The sequence below is a fragment of the Pseudophryne corroboree genome, chromosome 6, assembly GCF_028390025.1.
Source record: "Pseudophryne corroboree isolate aPseCor3 chromosome 6, aPseCor3.hap2, whole genome shotgun sequence".
NCBI lineage: Eukaryota > Metazoa > Chordata > Amphibia > Anura > Myobatrachidae > Pseudophryne > Pseudophryne corroboree.
The window spans coordinates 593,368,830-593,378,620 of record NC_086449.1 but is presented as its reverse complement, the minus strand read 5'-3'; the positions used below and the strand labels follow the sequence as shown (position 1 = coordinate 593,378,620).

The window sequence follows — 9,791 nt, the reverse complement described above, 5'->3', positions numbered from 1 at the left end:
ATTTTAGTTTAAGTAGTGCTGTGTTGCCTGCAGGCTAACATTAATTTCTGTGCCAGATATGTCCCCGGCGTATGTAATACAATAGCCGATGCTTTGTCACGCTTTGAGTGGGAGAGATTTCACTTGTTAGCACCAGAGGCAGAAGCATCTGGAATATCATGCCCTGATTATGTCTGACAGGTCATCCAGTTGGATTTGAGGAATTAGCTCTGCAATTCCTGGATCCTTCCACCCTCTGTGCCTATCATGTGATTGTACAGGATATATGCATGGCTGCGAAGGAACCAAGGTAGGAGTAAGCATTCTTTGCTTGTAGCCTTTATGTGGAGGTCATATCCAATGGGCAGATCCAGGGCTTCGGTTATGAAGCTGCTTGCTGGCCTTTCATATTTACTTTGGTTGAAGGGGTCTCATGATTTTACAAAATCTTTCCTGTGTCGCGCGATATGAGCTGATGGGCTAGAGTGTCTCTGGTTCCCCCAGACACATGTAGGCCCATTGATAAGGCTCTGTTGCAACAGATCCTGGTGGCCCTTGATCTGGTATGCCCTAGGTCTTATGAGACTCTGCCTTTGAGTTTGGCGTTTGTTGTGGCCTTCCATTGTGCCTTTCAGGTTGGTGAACTGACAGCAGTTGCTTGCAAGGAAGTATCACCGTTGTTGTTAAAGAACATAGTATTAAACCACAATGCATTGCTATGCAGGATACAGTGCTCAAAAAGTGATCAAACAGGTAAAGGCAGATGGGTATTTTTGCATGTGTGGCGGTCAATTGCCCAGTTTGGCTGGCAGAACTGTATGTGGGATGCAGGCCTTCTGATGCTGGGGCATGGTTGAGACATTTGGATTAGTCTCCTGTGACTTAATACCAATGTGTTTGGGTTTGAAATGCTGTATCCAGGCTATTGGACTACAGCAGACTCTTTTGGAATGCATTCCTTTAGAACTGGCGCAGCACCGTTAGCTGCGGCTAGTGGTAGTTCCATGGGTGCAATCTGTGCTCTTGGCAGGTGGAAATGTAATACAGTGCACCCGGAAAGTATTCACAGCACTTCACTTTTTCTGCATTTTGTTATGTTGCCGCCTTATTCCAAACTGGGAAAAAAAAAAATTTCCTCAAAACTCTACACACAATGGGGGTCATTCCAAGGTGATCGTAGCTGTGCTAAATTTAGCACTGCTACGATCATTCACACTGACATGCGGGGGGACGCCCAGCACAGGGCTATCCCACCCCGCATGTCAGTGCGGCCCCCCCCCCCAGAAGTGCAAAGGCATCACACAGCGGCGATACCTTTGCACTTCAAGAGTAGCTCCCGACCAGCTCAGCTTTAGCGTGCCCCCTCCCAGCGACTTCCTCTGCCTGTCAATCAAGCAGAGGTGATCGTAGCGGCCGGTGGCCTTCGGCCGTCAGGCATGCGCCGGCACACTGCGGCGCTGGCGCATGCGTAGTTCTGACCCGATCGCACTGCTGCGATAAACTGCAGCATGCAATTGGGTCAGAATGACCCCCAATACCCCATAATGACAACGTGAAAAAGTGTTTTTGAGATTTTAGCTTATTTTTTATAAATAAAAAACTAAGAAATCACATGTACATTGAGCCTTTGCTCAATACTTTGTTGATGCACCTTTGGCAGCAATTACAGCCTGAAGTATTTTTGAATATGAAGCCACAAGCTTGGCATACCTATCTTTGGGCAGTTTTGCCCATTTTTCTTTGCAGCACCTCTCAAGCTCCATCAGGTTGGATGGGAAGCGTTGGTGCACAGCCATTTTCAGATCTCTCCAGAGATGTTCAATCGGATTCAAGTCTGGGCCACTCAAGGACTGTCACAGGTTGTCCTTAAGCCACTCCTTTGATATCTTGGCTGTTGCTATAGAACATCGCCAGCAGCAAGCTAGGACAAAGCACTGACAGTACGGACTCAGAAGCGGTCACGTGACACGCTGCACCCGGAAGTAAGCTGCCGCAAAGGGGGTGGACGGATGGGAAGGACGAGAGGGAAGAAGGTAGGGACTACGAGTGCGTGGTGAGGGGGAAGGAAGTAAGGTGAGTCTCTGTCCATGACGAGAGATACGTGGCGTATGGCTCAGCCAAGCCTAAACCAGCTGGTCTTTGTCAAAGACAGTATCCACTCCCTACAGTGATCGGCTCTCTGTGCTGTGTCTGTAAACTGACAACACTTGAGGGCTCACACAAGAAGGGAATGATCAGTCCGGAGCTCCCATTCCTCCTTACCCACTCAGTACTCACTAGTGTCCAAACCCCGAGGGCAACACCGCGACCAACGACCTAACTAAATCCTCTACCATCCATACCACTTACAGAGCAGCGGGACGCCGCACTCTGGTATTGTAAAGACTCTACATGCATAAAGTTGACTTGCAATCTAAATATTCAATTATTGAAACAGCTGGTTCACAGCGCAAGGGTTTGTCTTTCTAGCTGGTTCACAGCTAACTTTATTGGACTCATCAAACTCCCCCATAGGGAACATCGTGCAGGAAGATTAATTTATTGATTTGTGTTGATTTATCATTTAATATATCATTTATATCATGCATCGGTGTGATTTGCAGCTTAGTGGAGATACAGATGTTTTATCTACATGTCGTTAAACTTGAGTGCATTGTATCATAATTTTAATTCCAATACCAATTGATTGTTGTATCGTATGGACCTAGTAAAAGCATAATACTATTACTCACATTGTATATGCACCTTTTTCATAAACAAGATTGATATTAATAGAATAATGAGTAAATAGTACACAACACTCCATAAGCTTAGCGCTGCATCAACTTGTTATATCCTGCATAAAATAAGGTTGGTCACCTTAGCTGCAGTAGCTTGATAGAACACTAAGTACTCATTGCGCTGGAGAAACATTCTACTTCCCCAGATTTGTGCCTCGAGACAATCCTGTCTCGGAGGTCTACAGACAATTCCTTTGACTTCATGCTTTGTTTGTGCTCAGACATGCACTGTCAAGTGTGGGACCTTATATAGGGGGTCATCCCAAGTGGACCGCTCGCTGTCGATTTTCGCAGCGCAGCGATCAGGTAAACAAATGGCAAATCTGCGCATGCGTATGCAACGGATACAAACAGCATCGTTGCTGTGCAATGCTTCTAGCGATGAATACTTCCACACAGCCAATCGCAAGGAGATTGACAGGAAGAGGACATTTATGGGTGTCAACTGACCGTTTTCTGGGAGTATTTGGGAAAACGCAGGCATGTCCAAGCATTTGCAGGGTGGGTATCTGACCTCCGAGGCTAGAATCATCACACAGGATGTTTTTGTACCATTCGGCTGCACATGCGGTCGCACACTTGCAAAGCGAAAATACACTCCCCTGTGGGCAGCGACTATGCGTCTGCACGGCTGCTAAAAGTAGCTAGCGAGCAATCAACTCGGAATGAGGGCCATAGACAAGTGTGTGCCTTTCCAAGTCATGTCCAATCAACTGAATTTACTACAGGTGGACTCCAATTAAGCTGTCGGAAAGAGGATGCACCAGAGCTCAATTTTGAGCTTCATGGCGAAGGCTGTGAAGACTTACATACATGTGATTTCTTAGTTTTTTATTTTTAATAAATTTGCAAAAATCTCCAAAAAACTTTTTTCACATTGTCATTATGGGGTATTGTGTGTAAAATTTGGAGGGAAAAAATGAATTTATTCCATCTTGGAATAAGGCTGTAACATAACAAAATGTGGAAAAAGTGAAGCGCTATGAATACTTTCCGGATGCACTGTACGTATTGGAGATACATTAGATTTTAACCGGCCTTCTTTTCCTGACTTGGAGATTAGCCACTCGCCAGTTAAAGGAGGTCTTAAGGAATTGTTGTTTCCTTCCGGGTGCCTTAAACCTTGGGGGGGGGGGCCATCCCCACTCAGAAGGTATTTGTTTTTGCCTCTCGCCAAGTCACGATAGGTAGGATCACTGGAATTATATGGCAGGATTACTGGAATTATACAGCAGGATCACTATAATTATAAGCTAGTACCACTGTAATTATACGGCAGGGTCACTGGGATTATACGGCAGGATCACTGGAATTATACAGCAATATCACTGGAATTATACAACAGTATCATGGGAATTATACGGCAATATCACTGGAATTATACAAAAGTATCACTGGAATTATACAGCAATATCACTGGAATTATACGCCAATATCACTGGAATTCTATGCCAGTATCACGGGAATTATACAGCAATATCACTTGAATTATACGGCAATATCACTGGAATTATATGGCAGTATCACAGGAATTATACAGCAATATCACTGGAATTATACGGCAATATCACTGGAATTATACAGCAGTATCACAGGAATTATACAGCAATATCATGGGAATTATACGACAATATCACTGGAATTATATGGCAATATCACTGGAATTATATGACAGTATCACAGGAAATATACAGCAATATCACTGGAATTATAGGGCAATATAACTGGAATTATACGGCAGTATCACAGGAATTATACAGCAATATCACAGGAATTAAACGGCAACATCACTGGAATTATATTCCAGTATCACTGGAATTATACGGCAATATCACTGGAATTATACGTAAGTATCACAGGAATTATACAGCAATATCACAGGAATTATACAGCAATAGCACTGGAATTATACGGCAGTATCACTGGAATTATACAGCAATATCACTGGAATTATACGGCAATATCACTGGAATTATATGCCAGTATCACAGGAATTATACGCCAGTATCACAGGAATTATACGCCAGTAACACTGGATATATGGCAGCAGAGGACACCGCCACTGTGGCTGGTCACTGGATTGATGCTGCACAAGACACTACCCCTGGTCTGATGCAAGACAACACAGCAAAACTGCAAGGGACTCATACAGCAGCACTGGGGACCAGGGGAGGATCCAGAAGAAAATGATAGGGGGGGCACCATGGAAGGGGCAAGTACATTTGCATGCGGCTTCGGTGCATGTGAGGTGGCGCTTCTTATACAATGTCCACAGTTGTAGCGCTCATTATGCAATGTCCACTGTACTGGTAGTGCCCCTTATATAGACCCCATAGTAGTGGTGCCCCTTATGCAATGCCCGTATTGCCCCCAGTAGTAATTTTGCCTGTAGTAATGCCCCCAGTCATTTAGCGCCCTAGTAGTTATGCCCCCAGTGGGAATGCCCCTGCAGTTATGACCCCCGTAGTTTACCCTCCCCCCTTTAGTTTAGCCTCTGAGTGGTAATGCCCCCAGTAGTTTGCCTGCTTGTAGTTTAGCCACCAGTAGTAATGCCCCCCTGTAGTTTGCCCCATTGTAGTTTAGCCCCTGTAGTTATGCCCCTCTTGTAGTTTAGCCCCCAGTGGTAATGCCCCCAGTAGTTTGGCCCCTGTAGTTATCCCCCAGTAGTTTGGCCCCTGTAGTTATCCCCCCCATAGTTTAGCCCCCAAGTAGTAATGCCCCTGTAGTTACACCGCCAGTAGTAATGCCCCTGTAGTTACGCCGCCAGTAGTAATGCCCTCCTGTAGTTTGCCCCCAGTAGTTAGCCCCTTTGTAGTTGGCCCCCAGTAGTGTGCCCCCAGTAGTGTGCAACCCAGTAATAATGTCCCCCAGTAGTAATGCCCCCTAGGAGTTTGTCCCCATTAGATGACCCCCCAGTAGTAATGCCCCCAGTAGATGCCCCCAGTTGTAATACACCCAGTAGATGCCACCAGTAATAATGTCCCCAAGTAGTTTGCCCCCAGTAGATGCCCCCCAGTAAAAATGTCCCCCAGTAGCTGCCCCCAGTAGTAATGCCCCCAATAGATGACCCCCCAGTAGTACTGCCCCCAGTAGATACCCCCCAGTAATAATGCCCCCAGAAGTAATGCCCCCCAAAGTAGTAATGCCCCTTGTTGATGCCCCCAGTAGTAATGCCCCCAGTAGTAATGCCCCCAGTAGATGCTCCCCCAGTAATAATGCCCCCAGTAGTAATGCCCCCGCACCCAGTAGTAATGTCCCTTGTTGATGCCCCCCAGTAGTAATGCCCCCAGTAGTAACGCCCCCAGTAGATGCTCCCCCAGTAGTAATGTTCCCCCACCCAGTAGTATTGTCCCTTGTTGATGCCCCCCAGTAGTAATGTCCCCCGTAGTTTGCCCCCAGTAGATGAACCCGCTGCACTGAGGAAGAGAAAACACAACATACTTACCGAGCCCCGTTCCCGCTTCCAGACCGCTGCAGTACTCCTCCTCTTGGATCCGCCACTGCTGGGGACATATAGCAGCAGAGGACACCACCACTGATACAGCAAAAGACACTACACTGGACTGAGCAGCACAAGACAACACTGGAATCGCCACCCCACATGCCCCATTTTACCGCCCACACAGACACTGAGGACACGTCCTCTCACTACACTCTCTGAGCCTGGAGTCAAAAATGGCGGCGACACGCGTCTCTTTATATGGAATCCAAACCCTGCGAGAATCCGACAGCAGGATGATGACGTTTTGCCTCGTTCTGGTTTCTGAGTCAGGCGGGAAAACCTGAGCCGGACTCGGAGTTGTGCTCAGTATGTGAAGTCCTGTAGGGTTCGGTTATCAGGTAACCGAACCCACTCATCTCTAGTTTTTTCTAGAGATGTGCGGCTGACACTTTTTTGGGTTTTGTGTTTAGGTTTTTGATCTGTATCCATGCGCGTGTTTTGGATCTGGATTGGTTTTGCCAAAACCACCCTTTCGGGTTTTGGTTTTGGATATGGATGATTTTTGAAAAAAACATAAAAACAGCTAAAATCACAGAATTTGGGGGTAATTTTGAACCTACTGTATTATTAACCTCAATACCATTCCTTTCCACTCATTTCCAGTCTATTCTGAACACCTCGCACCAAACAATATTGTTTTTAGGCCAAAAGGTTGCACCGAGGTAGCTGAATGACTAAACTAAGTGACACAAGTGGGCAGCACAAACTCCTGGCACATCTAAGTGTGGCATTGCAGTGGAAGACAGGATGGCAGTTTTGAAAACTAGGCCCCAAAGAGCACATAATGCAAAGAAAAAAAAGAGATGCAAGATGGAATTGTCTTGGGCCCTCCCACCCACCCTTATGTTGTTTAAACAGGACATGCACAGTTTAATAAACCCATCATTTCAGTGACAGGTGGTCCCCCTGGAAAAAGCTTACCAACTTCTCAGAATCATAGCTAGCTACAAACATACCACCTCCATATTTGATGACTTTTCACATTATGAGAAGAGGCAAGAGGAAGAGGACAGTGGGGGTAATTCCAAGTTGATCGCAGCAGGAAATTTTTTAGCAGTTGGGCAAAACCATGTGCACTGCAGGGGGGGCAGATATAACATTTGCAGAGAGAGTTAGATTTGGGTGGGTTATTTGGTTTCTGTGCAGGGTAAATACTGGCTGCTTTATTTTTACACTGCAATTTAGATTGCAGATTGAACTCACCACACCCAAATCTATCTCTCTCTGCACATGTTATATCTGCCTCCCCTGCAGTGCACGTGGTTTTGCCCAACTGCTAACAAAGTTCCTGCTGCAATCAACTCAGAATTAACCCCAGTGTCAAGAAGGTGATTAAAAATTAGAGAGGCACAGGCAATCACGAACAACACACAGGCTTTCACTTCAACTCCTATATTGGTGTGGAACAGAAAGGATTTCAACCAAGCAAATATATAATTACCACATTACTGGACAAACTGAAAAACTAGGGGCAAAAGCCTCCAAAAGTGTACCCCCTTCTCCATTTTCAGGGATTAAGATAATCTTGTGTTTAATGCTGGGATGCAAATAGACTGGTGTATACCACAGGATCAAGATTGGATATTTTCACCTCCACGCAGTTTGGAGACTTATTTTGTGAAAATCTCATGGGTTTCTTTTTTTTTCCATTTCTTGATTCCATTTTTATTTACATATTTTGTGGCAGATGCCTAATTTTCATTTTTCACAGCTCCCAGTTACACCTGTGTATACCATTTACACGCATGTGATCACCCCTGTGTGTCCCAGTTACACGCATGTGAGCATACCAGTGTGTCTTGTTTATTTTATTCATATTTTATTTTTAAATAAGGAATCCCCTTAGATGTTTTAGCAGCCCCTCCTGAACCCCCACAGCAGCCCCGGACGGGGCAAGTTGAATTCGGGTTGGTTCAGTAAAGTACTAAGCATGACTGTGCAGTATATTTTTTTGTTATTGAGCCCCTGCCCTAGTGGAGCTTACCACTCTACAGTCGAAACTCATTTCATACTATACAGTAAGTAGGACTGTGGGAGGAAGCAATGCTAACCTCTGTGCCCACAGCATGCCTCAACCAGGCAAGCCAGTCATCTTCCTGGCTGTAAGGCATCATGAGACTTCATACTTGGCCTTATTTAGAAACTGTTTGTGCCTCACTGGAGTTCCTGGCCCATCTAGTGCTGCAGTGCAATGGAAAACTGATGCAATGCAAGATCGCTGAAACTCTGTTCTTCTAACACCGCAAGGTCTTACGATAACCCTACACAGCCCTAAGGAAAAGAACCCTGTACAACAAATGCACATCTTCTAAATAAATAATCCCAAAATGTGGAACATCAATAGTAGATCAAAATTAAGGTTGACTAATTGGAGCCATTTGTCACACGCCATAGGCGGCGTTCACCGCGCTTACCCCTGCGTGCCTGCTGGTCTGTGTTGCGGCCTCCACCTTCGTTGGTCCACGGGCTCCGGCGCCTGGCTGGCGCGGCTCCCGGCGGTTCCCCGTGGCAGGGGCACCGCCATGACACCCGTCATCACGTGGGCGGGGAGCAGGTGACGTCATCAGACTGTTCCGCCAATCCGTAGTATATGCACAAAGAAAAAAGTATGACTCTTGTTTGGGTGCACTCTTGTTTAATGATCTAAGTGTTTGTTGATAAATAAAGTGCCTAAAGGTTAATAGTATAGTCTTTTGATTCCGCTCTCTAAAATTAGTGAAAATTCAACAAGACAAATTAGACAGAAAAAGCCATTGATATGCCAGACGGGAGATGTGTCCCCCAAAAAGATGTTGTGAAATGTTCAGATCTCAATTATGCCTGGATAATTGCATATCGGAAGGGAGCTACATACTATGCTGCCTCCGTCTGCCAAAGATCTGTACAAACTGAGTTTGTATTAATGCAGCCCTAAATTGGGTTAAGTACGTGAATGGAAGAGCCCACACACTACTAAACAGTTCTATTGGTTTTGCCACTGTTATGGATAGATAAATTGTGACGAATAAGGTTCAGGAGGTAGTAGGATTGAGTATGAGTGGTGATACTGCTGTTGGTGTTGTTTCTATAGGGAAGGTAATCTTCCTACTTCACCGGGTATTCCCTAGCAGTCGCCTGTCTAGGTACTGACCCAGCCCACCTCCGTTTAGCTTCCAAGATCGGACGAGATTGGGAGTGAGCGTAGGGGTATGGTCGTAGGAAGAACTGACCCTATACCACCAATGAGAGTGCACCGAAACGGAGGGATTAGTTCCTCCTCAGAAAAAAAAATAATGAATACAAGGACTTCGTTGAGAGGGAAAATGACCACAGTTGGGTAAGTGTGAATCTGCTGTCCACGTTAGACTGAAGAGACGGGTCCCTTGAGGGGACACGCTCACCAGAATCGTGGATGAGAGTTCACAGAAGAAAGAAAAGCGAGAAGATAATTGAGGGTAGAGATGTTGAAAAAAACAATTGATTTAAATACAGTAGGTCCCTTTCGGTCACCTGGGTTGTTTAAATACTTATGGATCCTAGTAATTGTAACG

At 45.6% G+C, this 9,791-nt stretch overlaps 1 pseudogene; it reads right to left on the bottom strand.

Annotated features, from left to right (window-relative positions):
- Positions 1–9,342: 9,342 nt before the first annotated feature.
- Positions 9,343–9,461, bottom strand: LOC134937412 (5S ribosomal RNA; annotated as a pseudogene).
- Positions 9,462–9,791: the final 330 nt, after the last annotated feature.